Source organism: Siniperca chuatsi, linkage group LG1 (genome assembly GCF_020085105.1).
Source record: "Siniperca chuatsi isolate FFG_IHB_CAS linkage group LG1, ASM2008510v1, whole genome shotgun sequence".
In the NCBI taxonomy this organism is placed as follows: Eukaryota; Metazoa; Chordata; class Actinopteri; order Centrarchiformes; family Sinipercidae; genus Siniperca; species Siniperca chuatsi.
The window spans coordinates 11310057-11327322 of record NC_058042.1 but is presented as its reverse complement, the minus strand read 5'-3'; the positions used below and the strand labels follow the sequence as shown (position 1 = coordinate 11327322).

The 17266-nt window shown below is 38.9% G+C and overlaps 1 long non-coding RNA gene across 7 annotated transcripts in view; it reads left to right on the top strand.

The window, feature by feature from the left end:
• LOC122877474 overlaps nt 1–4824 on the top strand; it is a 32726-nt gene extending 27902 nt beyond the window's left edge. For all 7 annotated transcript variants that reach the window (XR_006378264.1, XR_006378263.1, XR_006378266.1 and 4 more), the window contains 2 exons: nt 405–482; nt 3947–4824. This is a non-coding gene — a long non-coding RNA (uncharacterized LOC122877474). The remainder of the gene's footprint in view (nt 1–404; nt 483–3946) is intronic.
• The last annotated feature ends 12442 nt before the right edge of the window (nt 4825–17266 follow it).

The following is a 17266-nucleotide window of genomic DNA, read 5'->3' as shown; positions in this document are numbered from 1 at the left end:
TGGTAAACAAAATATATTTGTTCATGCATGCAATAAAATAAAAATTATGAAATGTTTCCTTATTTGGTGTTATAACTGTGCTTTATGGTCATTTCTATATTTTGTCACCTTCATCAAATGTGAAAGCCCAGTTTGTGGCAAGGGAAGGGGTTACTACTCAAGTACTTTTTTTAAGAAGTTCAAAAGAAAAGAAAAAAAATATTTTACAGTAAAACATTGTTGATTTTTTATCATCATATTTATACATACAGCAGTGGGATCTATGGGACCCCAAACGATGAGGAGCAAAGCCAATGTCAGCAAAACAAAAGGGTTAAATTTGCACGCATGGAAAGGAGAAAAACACATGTGTAAAGGATGAACAATGAAAGGAATGTTTTTGTTTGCTTGTGTGTTATTTACAGACTCAAAAAGGCCTAAACCTCAAGAACGGACAAAGCCAGATGACATGACAACACTGGGCTGCTGCAGTTTGGCTTCAGGTTTGGGCCCCCGTTAAACGCACACACACACACACACACACACACACGCACGCACGTTACACACAGAGTTCCTCTCCAAAGTGACTTCTATGTGTGGAGGGACCTTTGTACAGAGGTTGTAGCATCATGCGCTCTCTCACAGGACCAAAGGCAGCGAGTCCATTAAATACACATGAGAGTCTAATTAGGGCCCCCCTCGTGCAGCCGGCTTGGAGGTAGCAGTCTTTTGGGAACGACACTGCCAAGACCCTGACACTCGGAGAACACACTCTGCAAATTAATAGAGAATGACCAAGAAGTACCTCTGTGACTGACTGGGACCTCTGCTTCCTTGAAGGCAAAAATGTTCAGTGCTGATTGCTCTCATTAAATTTGTTATAGTGATATAATTATGAAAATATGTCTGGAAAATGGGATGACGCTTGGTGTGGGGTTAGTTTGCATACTATGGTAAATTTGATATGAATGTTTAATATTTATATGGTTCATGTGACCTTTAAATGAGACCAGGGAGAAGGAATTGTTGAGTATGTGTTTTAGTTTGTGGCCTCACTTTACCCAATTTCTCTGGTAACTCAAACCCATTAAACATCTCTGTTGTGGTCTTTACATGACTGATAGTCAACCATCCTGAACAAGATTAACATAACTGATCATTTTGCTAATTTGTTCTGAATTCAAGCAGGAAAGGGGGACTCAACTATATTTCCCATTATAATTAGGTTGATAATAACGTTGGGTGAATTATTGCATTTTTGTTATTCAGGAGGAAAGTCTTTCCTCTGCTGCATGTCAGATGAGATATTAGTACGGACATAATTCTTATTCTGGCAGTAGCACGGTGACTGATATTATTTAAATTACACCTCCTTGGGCAAAGTATTCGGAAATACTTTGCAGATGGGAATTCATCACAAAATGGTGTTGAGAAAATGAAGGACATCACGGTTTGATTACACTGACAAAAATGTCTTTTTTTCAGAGGGAAATGACTAATGTTGTTAACGACAGACTGAGGTGTGTAGTACACTGAAATCTGGCCACATCATCCCATCGCCTTATATTCTGATATATTTACCACATCTATTCATTTTATGTAATGTAAGAGAGATAAAGATATACATATATATATATATATATATATTGAGAGAGAGAGAGAGAGAGAGAGAGAGAGAGAGAGAGACAGAGAGACAGAGGAAGAGAGAGAGAGTGTCATGATGATGTGCAGTGTAACATGGCATTTAGTCTGATGACCAAAAAGCTCAATTTTGGTCTCATCAGACCATAGAACTTTCTTCCAGCTGACTTCAGAGTCTCTCACGTGCCTTCTGGCTGTCTCCTTGCCACTCTCCCATGAAGCTCAGTCTCTCCAATCTCAACATCTGAAGCTCCTTCAGAGTTGTCGTAGGTCTCTTGGTGACCTCCCTCACTAGTCTCCTCCTTGCGCTCTCACTCAGTTTTTGAGGACGGCCCTGCGCTCGGCAGCTGTGCCACACTCTTTCTATTTCTTAATCTTTGTTTTAACTCCAAGGTGACGTGGAGTGTTCCTTTTTCTTCATGGTGTAGATTTTGCCAAGGTACTAACTCACCAAAAATTGGACCTTCCACATACATGTATTTATGCTACAATCAATTGAAACCCCTTGACTACACACAGGTGATCCCTCACTTAACTTCTTGGCTTCTAAAACCAAGTGTGTCTTATAAAAGGGGGTAAATACATGAATTTTGTAATCTATATTTGTAATTGATTTAGTTTGTTCTGTTTTCACTTTGACATTAAGGGTCTTTTTTTTGTTGATCAGTGCCCAAAAAAGCCACATCCACTTTGACTCAGTGTTGTAAAACAATAAAACATAAAAACTTTCAAGAGGGATGAATACTTTTTATAGACACTATAGATATATAGATAAATTGATAGATACAACATGGCTCACCTGTACAAGTTTGTGTCGTGTTCTGTATCTGTGAACTCCAGCAGCCTCCCACACTCCTCTCCGCCACACTGCTCCAGTCTGCTCTGTGTTCTCCTCTGCTGTGACAGCTTTGGCCTTTAAGCTCAGCACTGTTATCATTCGGGCTTCACATTTTAACAAGAGCGTCATTAACGTCATCTTGCTGAGCATTCTGTCGCAGTGACTGACAGCTGTTTTGACACTCTCTACCTCATTGACTGCACACACACACATGCAGTTGGAGGGCTGACTTACAATAATGCAATACTAAAAATGTCAGCGGCTCCATTTAACTTTATTGGTTTTAAAGCCAGTGGCTAAGGGGTTTTTTTATGGCCCACTTTCTTAAATATCTTACGGTGAGATAGTGCAGTCTAAATTGTATTATACATTATAAACTTCTACAAGTATATCACAGCAGCTACACAGGAAATGTGAAGCACAATCTTTATGGCACACAATTCAATGTAAATTCATGTGCAGATAATATACTTATCCTCATTTGTGGACCACTGTATGCTCACACAGATGGGCAATGACCATGTTGGCCAAATTACTCTTTCTGTTTACGTTTAAAATGCCAATATATCTGACACATGCCTCTTCTGAGCGTAGATGTGCACTGCACATTAACTGAACTTTAACCCCACATTTCTGGCCAGCGAGCCATAATCCAACACCATCCCACACCTTTTGGTTTCTAATACTGTTCTATTACTTTATATTACTATACCATATCTGAAATTACAATGGAATGGGGTGCTTTTAGTTTTTTTTTTAACATAAACCTGCCATTCTCAGAAGATTACAGCCACTTATGAGGAAAGTTTATGTGTATAGGTAGTTCTGCACTTTTTGTAACAACTGTTTTCAATCTTGTCTCCATGTTCTTTTATGTACTGTATGATTGTCTGTAAGTCTGTCTGACAGCACCCCCCAATGTAGCCGCTGTTTCTGACTTTTTTGAATGACCCTGAAGATATCAGCCATGTAAAAAATAATGGAAAAACAAGATTGTCATACATAATCCCCTAAAACAGTCCCAAATGCCACAAAGCAGGCTTCATCCCATTTTACCAACATATTTAATATTTTACTATGAAGAGAACTCAGATTCCCAAAGTACCCGAAATGAATTACATTGTGGATTATCATGTAATTATGGATCTTTCCATAGTCTGATAGAGCAGGAAAATTGAGTTCTGAATATTTCATAATGCGTGGCACCATCTTTGTTGAGGAAATTATTTAGGGATAGCATGCTCATTTGCAGAATGGATAAAGGTTCATTGCGAGGCACCAGAGTGCAGTAATTGGAAATCTCCAGTGATTCAACATCATTCAAAGATGAGTATGTCTGTTCGATAGCTGTTCATTCAGTACACCATTAATCCTCCGTCAGACACCCAAAAACTCATCAGCTCCCATCCAAACCTATCAAACTGTTACCATATAAGTTATTTGTGCCACATATAAATCATACTGTGCACTTTGTGTTTTTTTCTGCAGATGAGCCCTGCACTCTCCCATCCTCAGCCACCGCCACCACAGCCAAGAAATGGTAACTCATGCACAGACTTACCTGTGACTTTGATTTTAAACGCACAATTGAAGCATTTATTAAAACAAGCCTGGATTCTTTAAGCAATATGAGTAAAGATAATGTTTAGACAGGTACAACTATCAGACTATCTGATACTGACATCAGTCAATGATAACAATTTAAGTGCATCATGAAATAATATCAACATTACAGAGGAAAACAAAACAACCAAACAACTTAAGGTAGGATAAATTACACACTTATATGAACACTCTGACTGGGATGTAAAAGAATAATTTTATCGCCTCTAGAAAATATATGAAGAAATGCCAGTGTTGAAAAATGTCATCTTTAAAAGGCAAATCTAAATGTCAGAGAGACAGATACTTTACACATAGAGAGCACTGCCTTCTGGGCGTAACACAGAAAGGCGTGAGAATAATATTTTTTCCCAGTTGAAATGAACTGCAATTACCCGGCATCAAGCATACAAAGCAGTACACTCACATTCACACTCACATAGCCTGGAGAGGAGCGTGGTCACTGTTCGCAACATTACTCAGGAAATCAGGAAAAAGAAAGCACAACAAATGTCACAGGGAGAAATATAGACTTAACTATGTTACAGTCTGCAATATGCTACTGAGATGTAATGAATTTATTGTCAGAAATAGAGCTGAAACAAGTAGTCGATTAATGGAGTTAATCGACAGAAAACTATTCTCATAACTGATAATCAAAATCAAAATCAGAATCAGAAATACTTTATTGATCCCGAAGGGAAACTCTTTGTTACAGCAGCTCGTCTTTACGTCAGTGCACACAGGAGAAAGTACTAGCAAAAAATATATAATACAATACACTATAAAAAACTATAAAAAACAGGTCAGAAAATAATTAAGTACCAAGTGGGTATAAGTATAAAATAAAATAAGTGTGAAGTACCAAGTGGGTTTACCAGTTGATGATGATAATACGGTATAAATGCAATGTAATAATATAAGTAATAAGTAGTATTGCAGCAGCAGTAATGTAGGTATGAATAATAAATAGGACAAAAAAACTAAATATTGCACATGAGTATTACACGGATATTGCACAGTTATTCAAGTATTGCAGAGATGTAATGATCAATGTCCAGTTTAGTGACCTAGGGTCATACAGACTAACACTTAGAGGGAGGAGTTAAAGAGTTTGATGGCCACAGGCAGGAATGACTTCCTGTGGCGCTCTGTGGTGCTTTTTGGGGGGATGAGTCTTCTGCTGAAGGTGCTCCTTTGCTTGACCAGCACGTCATAAAGTGGGTGGGAGACACTGTCCAAGATGGCATGTAGTTTGGCCAGCATCCTCCTCTCTGACACCACCGCCAGAGAGTCCAGCTCCACCCCCACAATGTCACTGGCCTTACGGATTAGTTTGTTGAGTCTGTTAGCATCCGCTACCCTTAACCTGCTGCCCCAGCATGCAACAGCATACAGGATAGCACTGGCCACCACAGACTCATAAAATATCTTCAGCATTGTCCGGCAGATGTTGAAGGACCTCAGCCTCCTCAGAAGATAAATTGTTTAATAAGTAATTTTTCAGGCAAAAATACCAAACATTCAATGGTTTCAGCTTTTCAAATTTAAAGCTAGGGTAGGTAATGAATTTCAGAAGCATTTTTTGTTATATTTGTTGAAATTATCTTTACATCAGGACAGCAATCAATAAATCAAATGCTCTTAAAAAATGTTAATCTGGTATCTGTGGCTGTCGCAGGCCTGTAATAAACCCAGCCTGCCTACCTGCGCACACTTTGCCCATGCACTCATTGCACATGAAAATGTGTTTTGGGGGAGTGGCTTTGGAGGGAGGCCTGAAGGGAGGTGGTGGGATTTTTTCAGTTGGATACTTTCAAAATCTAGCTGTCACTCATTAGTTTCTCCAACGTACTTACCCTAGTTTTAAGGATTTGTTGCTTTTTCTTGTGTTACATCATAGTAGACATCTTTGGGTTTTGGACAGTTGGTCAGAGAAACAAACAAAATTGTAAATTGGTCGTTTTTCTAAAATTTCAGTTGCAGCCATATTCAGAAATGATATACATGTGACTACTTAATATAAAAAAAAATAAAATTAATGTGAGTCAAGTCAGTGCAGTGACCTTTGTGCAACTGTGATCATTTATACATTTGCAGAAAAAAAACATATGGTAACAATTTCCTTTCCTTTCCTTCCTTAATGTACAGTATTTGTCAACAATTAGATTAAAAAACGTATCCTATTAAGACATTTTTTACGTTATTACAACTGTGTTTTACTATAATGTCATTCATTATCTGTTTATACACCAGCCTCAGCCTCAGCCCAGTTATAGTTGTTGAAAAATATATTAATAAACACTTATATATGCTTACAACTACATTATAGTGTGTTAGAAACCATTTATTAAATAGTGCTTCTAAATGCTAAATAGGAGGGGATAAAGTAAAGTGTTACCACATATATTTTACTCAAAATATATGGCAAGCTCGCTGTACAGCTAAGATGTTTCACAACATAACATTTGCAGTTTTCTCGACTTTTGTTTGCAGTTTGCTCGTGCCTGAAATCTATTGCATGTGAGTGTGTGCAAGTGTTTATTTCAGCATGCGTATGTGTGTGTGTATTTGTGCGTGGGTGAGAGTTTGGCTTAGCTATTGGCACAGGGTCACAACTCTTGCCCAGAAGAGAACAGAGATAAAGCAAGTGGAGCAGCAAGCCCCGTTTAGGTCAAAAGTTTGCATGCTTGTGAATGTCTGTCTCAGTTTGTTTTGAAGTTTGTCCGTGTGGAAAACGTCCGTACTTCCCAGCGGCGAGTATGAGCAGAGGCCTGAGTGGGTGATTCAACCTCATGTCGATCATCGGTGGGGCTTCTGCAGGTAAGTAGCTGAATAAAAAGCAAATGAAAGAAAAGGAAGACTAAGTGGAGGAAGGAGAAAACTGAGGTGCAAGCGGAGATGAAGGCAAGGGAAGAGAAGTGGTAAAGATGGAGACAGCAGAGATGGAGTCAGGGAAAGCAAGGTAAAAGCTGTCTGCTCTCTGTTCCTGCTGTCCCAGATCTTGTGTTTTTATATTAATGGTTGAGGTCATGTGTCAGGTCAGGGAGAGCTAATCTTAACTCCATGGCTGGAGGGCACCTTCAACCCACAGGGCATTTAGGTATCTCTTCAACACAACAGAGAACCACCGGGCTCTTCTCTTAGCATGCAAATGAGACAGGAACAAATGTCCCGTCACTTCTGGGGCTCCATATCCCAAAGTGCTCAACACTCTTCCTGTCAACCCCCCACTCCAGCTGCTTCAAAAACCCTTCTGCACCTCCCTCACTCCTTTTCCTCCCTCTTATGTTCTTTAAATGAGCTTTCCAACTCCACTTCTTTCTCGCAATTCAATTTTACAAGGCCATTATCCCGGGTGTAATGTGGAGGTTAAATATATCGGGGCAGACGTTATGTGAAAATAATTAGTGCTAATGAATAATGCACTCATTCAGCTGATGAAGGATGGTTGTCAGGGTAATGGAGTGCAAGGGAGGGGCCCCTCTGACAAATGAAATTAAAATATTTAAACACTGTTTTACGATATTACCGGGCCCTCACACTCTTTCCCTGTTACCTACTCGCTACATGGAGCAGGCCGGCGCTATGTGACATGATAGGTGTGCCATTACTCATGCACAGCATCTGTCTCTCCAAAGAGCCCAGACACAAGGAGGAAACGTCCCAGCACCACACTTTAACAGTACCTTACACCACAGCTAATCATCCCTGCTCTGATGATCACTTTGAGGACATCAGAGACGCCAGTCTTATCGACAGCCTCTGTCTGTCTGCCAGACTATATTTCGTTCCCTTTATTTATTGCCACTACACTCATTCGGCCTCTTACAACCTCATTCTGCACCCATCATGTGACAATGAAGGATGTAGGTTTTAAATCGCCCAGTTTACAGCACCCTCCCAGCCAATTGGCCTTCTCAAATCAATAATGGTGGACCAAGCGCTCTGTGACTGATAAATGGTAAAGCATCAACACCATTTCATTAGACATGATGGTTAGAGGAGGGTAGAGGAAAGTGCCTTTGGCAGGGGACAGATATATCACGAGCTAATAATACACATTGCTCAGTGCTTCATTCGCAAAACTCTCTATAAGGTTTGATGACACTTTGGATGGATCAGTTCCCCCAATTTACTAAAAAGCATCCACTCCACTGATATTAGCCATTCTAGTTCGTTTTTTTTGCCCAGGTTTTGAGATATATCTGAGATTTCTGCCACCAGTCCATTACAATGGAAGCGAATGGAGTTTCATCTGTGGTGCACACAGCGCTAAAAATATATTTAAATAAGACTAAAAGTCGACAGCCATGCTAGCAACTCTGTGAGGCTGTACATAGCACAGCGGTACTTTGAGCTAAAAATGCTCATGTCAGCATGTTAACATGCTCACACTAATGCTAACATGCAGGTATAATGTTTACCGTGTTCTCCATCTTAATTTAACATGTTAGCATGCTAACAGTTACTAGTTAACACTGAACACACAAGTAAATCTGAGGCAGATGGGAATGTCATTCGTTTTTCAGGTATTTCATCATAAACCAAAGTATCGGACAAAATAAAATTTTGACCTGATGATGGTGCTAGATGAAACTTTTAGACCACCAACGTTATTATTATTATTCCTCCTGAAGGGAACATGAATGTGTGTACCAAATTTCATGGCAGTCCAACCAATGGTTGTTGCAAAATTTCATTCAAAACCACAAATGTCAATCTCATGGTGACACAAGAGGAAAAGTCAGAGGATCAGTAAAGTCATGAGGAGTCATCCTGTGGACACCATGAACGGCTGTAGAAATTCATCCAGCAGTCGTTTATATATTTCAGTCTGGACCAAAGTACCAACCGGCAGGCCAACATTGCCATCCATGCGATCTCTTTCCGCTATCTCTGGAAAGAGAAGTTAATTTAGATTTTTTTTATGTAATGTTTTAATGCTGTGAGCACCACAAATGAAATCTCACCACCATTGCAGTGAAGTGGAAGGAGAAATCTAGATATCTCAAAACCTATAATAATATTAAAACTATTGGTAATGGGTTTGTTGTTTGTTTGTTTTTTTAAACATTTTTTGTGAACTGACCTTTTTTTAAAAGGCAAGAGAAAGGGCAAGGTATGACAGCTATGTCTTGTTAAAACCAAAAGGGAGATTTTAACAATTCTTAGCAACAAAATGTCAAACTCAGATTGTTCCAAATCATGCAGGTCTATAAATCAGGGTTATGTTCAGTTTTCACAGTACAATGAGTAGCAGTTATAAAACAAGGCTGTAAGCACTGAGTGTGCTGCTCTTTCCCTCGGGCTTAGCAGAGACAGCCAACACACCACACTATGTCAGATGTTGCTGACTCTGGTGACCACATCTGACAACTTTCTTTTTTTAATCTCATATTTTGCAGATTGGTACCATATACATTTGACTTGTAAAACAGACCTAATTACAGGGCCTGTAGTATGCAAGCTACACATCAAACAGTGAGTTACAGTAAAAGCCTATGATCTCAGTCGCCTTCTCTCTCTCTTTTCTCCCCTTCCTTGCCTCCGCACACCAGAAACACTGATTATAACAGGGACATTAAAAGGGAATCACAGCGAAACAATTTACACTTAATGTAGCAGTCATATGAACAGGGAAGAAGGATGGAAAAAGATATAGCAGTATTAATAATACATGCTTTAATTAAACAGCTGAGAATGCATAGAGCAGGATCAAGGCACAGGAAAAGACAAGTGAAAGAAGAGTGCAGTAGAGAAGGGGTAAGTAGTGAGAGAAAAACAGCTGAATGAAAAGAAGTGAGAATAAGAGACCGAATGACAGAGAAAGTGTAAAACAGAGAAGAGGAGGGAGGAGGATTGGAATATGTTGCTGTGGGTTTTCTGTGCACCGTGATTCATGGGCAGTAAATATGCAAAGCCTGATGGCCATAAGGCAATCAGAGGAGCGCCACTCATCTACATGTTGCACAGTGGGCTATAATCCATCTGAGGTGCAAGGAATAATGATACCAGAAAGCAGGAATAAGAGCAGGGTCTGTTTATTACCTCAGACAGATCCATAATGCATACAGATGTGAGAGAGGCACGCAGCAGCCTCTGGCCAGAGAACTGCATTGAAAAGTACAGACAGTAATATTGTTTTTAGTGTAATGAAAGACAATCTGATTTAAGCACCTATTAAGGCATATAAGTCTGCTGTCATATAAAGTTTTAAAACAAGTGCTAGAGCTTTAATGACCACCAGAGAGTGAAGAAGGCTGAGATGGACATAAAGAGAGAAAGAAGAGTTAATCTGACACCTCAAAGGAAATAGTGAGGTCACCAATAAATAATATGCATATTGCAGTATGGATGTACACTCATGTATAGTGAAAAGTAAGTTTATAACTTGGTCCAAATATGCACATATAAGACCATGGCCATCATTAAGACTAGACCTGTATAGTTAAAACCTACCACTGTCAATAAAACTGTAAATTCACTTCTTGGTGTCATTGTGCTTATTTTCTTTATTTGCAAAGAGATACATAAACATACAAGCACTCTCAAACACAAAGACCTTGCTTTCCTGTATCCTCACAGAGGACATTAACACCAGGATCCTACTGGTGCTGGAGTAAGTAATAAATTGTGTTGAACATTGATAAACTAATGCAATTACCTGCAGGGCAAGCAAGTCAGCTAATTTAAAGATACCAGGTTTGTTCATGCAGTGGGAGGCTCTGAATAGGCCCCAAGGGTGAAAGATGGCACCTTTATTACATCTGAGAGGTCAGTTTGGTAGCACTGTATTAGGATTGATCTTTTGATCCCTGCTTGGAACCCCCCATACTGTACCAACCCCATCTGGCTGAGAAAAAAACAGCTTATCTGGCGCAAAGGGTTAACTCTGCTAGCCAGGCGGCCTAATTGAGCACCACACATCTCAGCTACACAGCAGAAACAGGAACCTAGAGGGTCGTAACAAGCCAGGCGTGACTTATTCACATAATAAACCAAGCAGATATCTAAATGAGCCATTGAGCTAGCCAGAGGGAGGGAGGCCATTAGGGCGTGTGGACCATGGGTACATATTTGTATATCTACAATTGCCCTATCATTTGCATATGTGGCTGGCTATAGAAATGTTAGTGGGTGCTTGTACCCAGGGGCCTAATGACACAACAGAACAACTTTGTACTCATTAATATGATAGTATCATAAACAAGTCAGAGCCACATTCCTTTTATTCAAAAACAAAAATCATATACGTGAGGAAGCATTCGGGTTATATTGAAAACAAAGCGGCTGGAGGTCTGCTACATACACCCAGTATTCAAAATATATAAACCCTTGATATGCCATGAATGTAAATTCCCTTTGTGAAGGCATGGTTCAAAGAGTCATATTTTATTATGTACCAATCAAATCTAATCAACTGACTGACCTCTAGTGTGGTATATTCTTACTCTGAATGGCATTGTTCAACCTCAGATAAAACAGACCTAACCTGCCAGGCTCTCTATTCTTTGTTTTTGGATAAGGTACAAAAAAAGTTGTCACATCTTAGAGATAATGACTTTCACTGTAGATAATTTGGAAAGACGCTTATTCGCTCTCTTGCCGATAGTTACATGAAAAGATTGGGGCCAGTCTCACGTTTGTTCGTAAAATATGAAGCTACAGCCAGGAGCCGGTTAGCTAGGCATAAAGATTGGAATCCGAGAAACAGCTCGGCTTGACTCTGTCTGAAGACAACAAAATCCAACTATGAGCACCTTTATAGCTCACTGATTAAGACATTATATTTTGTTTGTTTAATCCATACAAAACCCAAAGTGTAAAAACTACAATTCGCTGTTTTAGTGGGGGATATTGCCTCAATATTTCTTGGCCAGGAGCAGTTGCCAGGCAACCAACAGAGACACCAGGAACTTAGTGCTCCTGGCCCAGAAATAGTACAGTAGCTACAGTAGCTTGCTTATAAGTTCTAAGGTGCGTACATTCAAATGATTCACTGATTATGTAAAAGCACAACATGACTTTAGCATGATTCAGGATGAGTACTCACACAAAAGCCCAGTTCAGGTGTTAAATTAAAAGTCATGTAGCCAAACAATCATCATGCTGAGTGTTTGGATTCCATATTAATTACAGTAGTACAGTCTTAAATACAGACACACTACTGTAATGTAGGGCTTTCTAACTGTGGGCTTCTAATGTTAGCCTATAAATGTGGTTTTGTTTTTTGTTTGTGTGTTTTCATTAGGACCTAATAAAGACACTGTAACCTCATCAGCTTTCTGACTGTGTTTCAATAATCCATGACAGGATTTGTGTTACTGATTCAATCTAAGCATGTTTAATTAAACTTGTAAATTTAAATCAAGCTATTAAATGAGGTCTTATCTCATTAAAATAATATTTAACATGGTTAAATGAGATAAATTCCATTTGTTTTAGGACTTCAGGACAGTGTTTGATGACAACCTGAAGCTATTTTGTCTCTTTCATGAATAAAGACTTATTTCTTGATGGATTAATACATGACAAACATGCAGAAATGAAATAAAAACATAATAAAGAATAAAAGGTTTAAATTACCAAACATTTTTGCAAATACAAGATGTTAACACACATCTTTATAAATAATGTACAAAATTGTAAAGGCTGTATTTTTCCAAACCATATACTGTACAGTACTAGGAAATCAACCTACAGAAGCTGGGCATGATAGGATGCTTGAATTCTCATTTTAGAGACCCCCAGAAAACCACTGATCCTGGATCAATTACCTGTTATTCTGCACTCATATTTGTCTGTTGTATTGTTCAGTTCAAACAATAACACAAGGTTGCAACTAATCAGCAGAGATTAGGTAACGGGTCAAGGGTCAGTCTTTAATATGACCTCTGACACATAATTAAATTGCCATCTTTAACCTCAGTTACAACCTGTCACAGAGCATTGGATTACTTGCTGCAAATCACTCCACCAATCAATGACAGGAGGAAGCGCAGAGGGTGGGGCCTGCTGTGTCCAGCAGTGTCTGCACAGAGATTATCTTTAATGAAGTTGAACAGTACAGTGATCATGTTAGTGTACAGCCTAATCAGATTGTGAATGACGTACTGCAATAACACACACTCATCCTAACAAGGAAAAGGAGACTGCAGATAAGGCATCAGAGAGCCATAGGCAGTGACCAGTCATATGACTTGTTTCCACTTTAATTAATCATGCAAATTTATATGTGAAAGAAGCTACTCCATACTTATTTGCAGCTTTTGCTGTGATTGACAGGCCTTTTTCACTGGCATGTCACAGTAGGAAAAGTACTGGTGAAAATAATAAAATTAATGATGGATGAATTCCACATGGCTACTTCAGTCAGGGTCCTGGTATTGTGCATGTTGACTCGCTGTCACACTGTAATGGCTTATTGGGATACTTGAATAGAACAGAGCCATTGTTAAAGGGGACCTATTATGCTCATTTACAGCTCTATATTTTTATTTCATTTGGAATCATGTTTCTGGCCACATGGCGAATATAAGTCCAATATTCACTCTCTTTTTAGCTCTGGTTTTCATCTCTACCAACCCCTGAGAGAAATATCTGGCTCTATATACCTGCTAAATGCTCCACTATGTTCACCAGGCCATGAGTGGTGAGAGTGAACCAAAACAGAAAGTTGCAGGTCAGACAGCTAAACAATGAACTGAAACTCTATAAAGCTCCGTAAACCCAAGGGGAGCTGCAGATTCAGGTGATAATTCTCTATAGGTGCACTACGAGTGATCTTTTTCACATTGTCACATTGTCATTTGATGTAATGTTATAATGAAAGAAGCAATTATAGCCACTTTAAGTATACATTTGAGGTACTTTACTTGAGTATTTCCATTTTATGTCACTTTAGACATCTACTCTACTACATTTGTATGACAGCTATAGTTACTTTTCAGATTAAAGTTTGACACAAAACATACAATAAGCTCATATAATATGTTACATTGTCACAAATTAAACTACCCAAAAGTATATTGAGTTGTTATTAGCTCCACTTCCACCAGATACAACATAATAATCCAATATTATGTTATTTTTGTGACAAATTTTTTTTTATCAAGTAATATAACAAATAGGAATATTGAGAGATATGTTGACTACAGAGGCCCATGTAGGCAATTCACACAAGAAACAAAAGGAAAACCAACACATCAGCAACAACAAAAAGTCCCAGGAATAGGCACAATCCCAATAATAGAGAATAAATAATAATACAAATAAAGTAATGAGCAGCATATATCATCACTTCCTGGGAGGCTACGACTCAGGTGGCCTACATCATTAAAGATATATATAGATAGAGTATTTCTACTTTTGACACATTTAGCTGATAACAATAACAATAATACAGAATGTGTACATGTAATGAAGTAACTACTTCAATCATACTGGATTTAGTATTACACTGCTAAACTGTTGACACATAACTGGTGAGATAAATGTGGTAAAAAAAAAAAAGCAAATGAGTGGAATTGTCATTCTTATTTATTCTAGAACACAAATTGGGATATAAATTAGTATATTATAATGAAATTGAACTATTTCTCAATTTCCTGGGGGCCTGTTGGGATGTATACTGAGAAACACTGAAATCAAAACAACCAACATACATACGTTAGCCTACATATTGCACATTAAGGAGAGTAATATCTCCCCCAAGAAAATTTTTAAAATAAATACGAGAAAACAAAATAAAATGAAAGCTGCCCTAAGTATATTCCAGAGGGATTGAAACAAAAAAGTTAAAATTCAGGATGTATTGGCTCCAAGCGTTACCATGTTCTCAGCAGCAAACAGATCAGCTGCAGCTCTCTGGTTGCAGCACCAGGACTGAAGAATATTTATTGCAATCTGCAGGTTCAGGGCAGCCATGTTTTGATTTATTGATGGCATTTCCCTGCTAGCAGGGTTACCTGGGATCTGTGGTCAGCAGACAAGGTTAAAGGGCTTTGTTACGTCTAATACAGTAGTATTTCCCGACAAACTGAGGATGATGGAGAGGGGTTTTAGAATAAACAAGAGTGTTTTTGTCTTGCAGCTGAGTAATAACAAAGATTTCTTTTATGTAACACTAAATTCTACTGGTGAGGTTTTACAACTGAGGCTGCCATCCTCACACAGGCACTGATTCCACACCAAAACTGCAGCTGGTGTTACAAGAAAAAAATGTGTCCCCAAACTCAAATGATCCTGAATGACGATGCTGATTATGATTTAGGGGCTGCTAGTTTTGTTTAAAGTGTGCCGTGCCTTGTGGCCGGGGGCCCTGTGTTGTTTAAAGGGTTGTCGGGGTATGAATACTAAATTAATCATGCCTTGGCTCAACTTGCTAGGGACTTAAATTTGCTTATGGAGGCCTATGATCACATAAAATATTAATGGGTTTACAGAGAATTGGCATTGGAGCGATGGGGGCAAGGCATGTGAAAGCATAGAGCAGTGTGTTGGGAGGGGTCACTGTTGATTTGTGATCAGAAACACCTTCCTCATGCTGTATCTTAACATTAAATGGATAAGTGACCAAAACATTGTGTTATTGCACATTATCCATCCATTAGGATGAATTTTGTACGTATTATTCTACAAAATTGGTTAAGTGGTAATTGGTGTTAATTGGCATGCTGCAATGTTTTCGTGTTGTGAACATGCAGGGATAATATTCAAATGAATCTGAATAAATACATTTGAAGTGTGTAATGTTATGCATTTTCCTAGTTGTTGCATATCCATATGACCGACTTCTTGAGCCCCTGAGGGCTTCTAAAAGAAACTACAATTATTTTCACTGACAGACAGCTAATCTCCAAGCAAACAAAAGTCAGACTTTGAACATACTTTTTTTCCCCAGTGAAACATACTTTCAATTTCATCTGCCTAGTCCATACACAAAAGAGAGAAAGAAAAACTCAACATTATTACAGCTCATTCCAAAATTTCATGCCATTTGTCTCCTTGACACAAATCAGAAAGTAAAGATTTATATAATGGATGACACAGATGCTGTAAACTTGTTAGCCCATATTTTCTGAGCTCACATTGAGCACATACACATCCTCTGCCCACTGAGACACAAAGGGAGGCAGGCAGAGCTCTCAGACATTCCTGCATGCTGGTCACATCAGCATGGCTACAGACAACATGGGGCACAGTCCTAAATTTTCTGTAACACATTTATTTGTGTAGCCGTTCCACAAAGTGCTACTAAACAATTGTCAGGAAATGTGGTTATTTGTGTCAATCAAACCAGTGACATGACAAATAAAAGCTATAGGTTTGTGACACAACTACACAAGTGTGCAGGTAAAACTGCAACAGCTTGTTTGATCACAAATGATGCTTGGGTGAGTTTGGTGGCACCACAGTAGGTAAATGAGACGGCAGGAGGGGGCATTTAACACTCCCATACTGAGAGACGGAGAGGGAAAAGGGAAGGTATTTTTAGGTGGTGGTGCAGGGGAAAAGGGCTTAAATGATAAACAGCAGATATTCTACGAGAGCAAATCTGATTTCTCACAATTATCTCTGCAAGCCTGACAGGCACCAGGGGTGGCCCAGGAACACTGAACTGGTGGACACTGATTGGGTTATTTGTCCTTTCTTATTCAAGGCTGAGGGATTGTGGGAGCTGTACTGTGGAGAGCCTCTCTGTAGGTGTGTAACAACCCCTTACAGAAAGCAAAATCCCTTTTTATCACCACGAATTATATTGACTTTGGGTTTGAAGAAAACAAAGGGTGAAACAAAACAGAGTTGTAAAGTTGGTATTAACCTATGTTAGGTGGGCAGGCAGTGACAGCTCAAAATTAAGAGATAGGCCTTTTACACAGAAAACATTTTGACATTTCACAGTAGGAGCACAAGTGCAAATAATAAAATTAGTAATGGCTGAATTAAATTTAGCTGCTTCAGTTTCAGGGTCATGGTATTGTGCATGCTGCTCACCATTACACTGTCATGGCTTACTGGGACACTTGAATAGAACTGAGCCATTGTTAATATTATCAGTAACACAAGTCTACTATAACAAAAGGCCCATTGGAGAGATGGCTGTTGTAAAAATGGTTTTATGTTACAAGAACTGTACAATAAGTGACAAACCCCTGAAATATTTGTAAAAATTAGGTTGATGCCAACACACAAAACTATTAA